The sequence below is a fragment of the Pituophis catenifer genome, unplaced genomic scaffold, assembly GCF_029215685.1.
Source record: "Pituophis catenifer annectens isolate HBS135680 unplaced genomic scaffold, rPitCat1.0.hap2 SCAF_19, whole genome shotgun sequence".
Classification (NCBI taxonomy): Eukaryota; Metazoa; Chordata; class Lepidosauria; order Squamata; family Colubridae; genus Pituophis; species Pituophis catenifer.
The window spans coordinates 2,788,594-2,792,035 of NW_027256899.1; positions in this window are offsets into that span (position 1 = coordinate 2,788,594).

Genomic DNA, 3,442 nt, shown 5'->3' on the forward strand with positions numbered 1-3,442 from the left:
ACATAACATATAAGATGTACAATTCAAGTCGAAAAACAAACTGAAGTTGTGAGAGAAAACTTCTCTCATGGTTTGCTGTGCCTATTGATTGGCTTTGATTGGTTCCTGGTTTGAAGGTTTGAATGAGCCAATCAGAGCGCAGCTGTTGACTCTGAGTTTCCCGGGCTTTGTAACTGACACTCACTCGGTCTATAAGGAGCTGCTCTGGCTGCTGAGAGCACACATTGCACATTGCACATTGCTTTCTTAGTACTCTCCCGGGTCACACACAAGAGCTGCAGTCACTTAGCCTCCTTCTCAGGAAGGAAGATCCTGGGCTCCAACCGCATGGAGCAACTGCAAAGAGAGCTGAATGGACATTGCTGAGAGGGAGATGGCTGCTGATGTTCTTTGTTTTTTTGTTTTCTTTGCTTTTATTAAACTAGTTTTTTTAAAACTCTTCTGGCTCGCCTGTTTGGTGCATTTGTAAGCAGATAAGTCTGCGGTCTATAAAACTTCCACAACAGAAATCTTTGAAGGGGAAAAAACTGATGTTAAATAGTAGTCATTAAATATGTGAAAAACCCGTTAAGGGGACTCTGCTCAAGCCCCCATGGAGTTCAGCTGTTGAGTAGGGGGTTTCTGACATTTCTTCAGGTGCCTCTTACAGCAGCAGCCTTGGTCTCCACATCTTCTAAGTCACCAAAGTCACCAGGCTCACAGGGAAGCATTGGGGGTGGGGGTGGGGGTCATGTCACAAGTAAATGCCTTATTCTCAAATGAGGAAAATGTAAATTCACAGAATATCAGGGGTTAATTTATATCTCCTTCTTAATGTATTCATATGTAACCACTCCCATCCATTACTCCGCCTCACTGATATAAAAGGGGACGTATGGACCTCCCACTTGCTTCTATCTACAATCATCCAGAGAATATAGAATGCCTACTGTAAATAAATAGTGCTTTGTTCAAATACTTCATTCCTGAATCATTTATTGAGTCTGATCCTCAAAATTATGCAACAATCTGGTAGCAGAGGATGGTTGGACTGACTCAATAAAAACTAGATATGCCTAAGAGAGAAAACTCCAGAAACAAAAGAGAAAGACCCAACACCAGGGCACACAATAAAGAGATGGAAACGGATCAAGAAATGATCGATGAATCCACAACTATAATAACAAAAGAATCTGAAGACTGCGCTACAGACAACGAAGAGATAATCGATGAAACTAATGACCAAGAAGAGAACGAGATAGAAAACAACGAACTCAGATCAGAGATACTGAGACGATTAAAAAGCCAAAAAGATGACGAAAATCTCATCGCGAACCTCCAAGACATCATAAAAAACAGCGGAGCAGCGAGAGAAAAACACATCGTAACAGATGAATCTAAAGAACTAAAAATGGTGAGCGAATTGCCTGTAGATAAGAATATAACGAAAAGAAAGACTAACGGTCCTGCACAAAATTTCGAATGGCAGCCATCTTGGTTTCAACAGACCACTAAGATGAGCGAAGCAGAGCCAATCAGAAAACAGAATTCAAAATGTCTGGCGCGAAAAGCCCTACATAGTGTAAAAAGTAAAAAAGAAAAAATCTACTCTTCAGAAGAATCTGATACAGACATCGAAGAAACTTCAATCGAACTACAAATAGAATCAGCAATGAAAACTCTCTTTGCAACATTCGGCCTGAATTTAAAAATTACGAAAGAATCAACGAAAGCTGGCGATCAAAGAATAAAGAAAAGACAAGCTAGCAAGCAAATGTCTCGGAATCTACCCACTTCTATCCAAACGGCGAGAACACCAACGCCTGAGCCCAGGGAACCCTGTAAATACTCCCCCACGCCGCAGACGATTCCAGGGGCCAGAGACCTCAACAGGAACAACTTCAGCGAAAAGAAGCAAGCGCCAGTCGTCACCTGGACACCCAAGATCGAACCGGAGACCGAGTCATCGGAGGAAGAACACTACGAGGGAGCTACAGCAACAAGAACCTCTCCCGACAGCTTCAGAAGCGAAATGAGCAACGCACATGCGCAAACACACGCAGGCAACTACGGAGGACATGAAGAACAGAGAGAACCATTCAGACTCGTTGTGAGCATACCCACACCATTCTGCAACTATCAACACTTACAAGATCATGGACAACCTCCAGTTGTAAGTAATGGAACAAATAATATTGGGAACTTGCCCAATGATTTCCCAAAACTGAGAATAGATGGTATTAATTTACAGGAATGGTGTCAACAACTTCAGGTTGTTTTTCTAAAAGAGAACTTATTATTTTTTATAACTAACCCCCCCAAAAGGCCTTGGACTCTAAAATTGGACTGCCTGCACCACAGAGCATTCTACTTATTAATATCTAGTATATCTCCTGCTATGTATCATAGTATTAAGCATAACTTGACTGTCTCAGAGATTATTCACTGCATGTTTAAATTGTTTCATAGTGAAAGTGTAGCAACCACTACAAGAATGTCTAAAAATTTCTTCTCAGCTAGGATAAAACCTGGGGTTACTATAAGTGAACATTTGATATCTCTAAACAAAATCAGAGCAGAGCTACATTTAAGGGGAGAAATAATTTCAGATCAGACAATGAAAAGTGTTATCATTAATTCATTAGACCCATCGTGGGATAACTACATATCACATTTAGACACAATTAATTTGGGATACTTATCCATAGAAAATTTATCGAATAAGCTAATAGCTGAAGATAATTTAAGAAGAAGCCGCTGTAATACACACATAGAACATAGACAATGTAAGAGAGTAGTATTTCAAGAAAAATATCGAGAATCTATTGAATGTTATAATTGTGGATCCAAAGAACACTGTAGAAGAGATTGTCCTAAATTTCTTAGAGAAAGACAAAAACATGACTATAGAAGCAGATATCATAACAGACAATCGTCTATTGATAGACATAGATATAGAAACTCACCTAATTTTAGAGAGCATAGAGGGGGCAGAGATAATTCAAGAGATAGGAAGTCTGGATCATTAAATGGATTAGATAAACATAATATAACTAACATACAGGATTCAGGGGATAATGCTTGGCTCATTGATTCTGGGGCAACTAATCACACAACACATGACAAAAAAATATTATCTTCCTTTATAGAAGATAAATTTGTAATTAAGGTAGCCAATCAAGAAAAAGTCCAAGTTATTGGTAGAGGAAATGTAAACTTACCCGGTCTAGGGAAAATAGAGGGGGTATTATTAATACCAGAAATACCTCATAACATACTTAGTGCAATAAAACTAAGTAGAGACTCTGACATAAATATAGTATTCTCAAAAGGAAAAGCAACACTAGAGAAAAACAAAACAAATTTGGGTAGTGTTATCAAAGGGGTCTACCATATTTGGTCATAAAAGAAAAATGGCTACACAATATTGATTCAAACATGGAAGATGACACTAACATAGAGA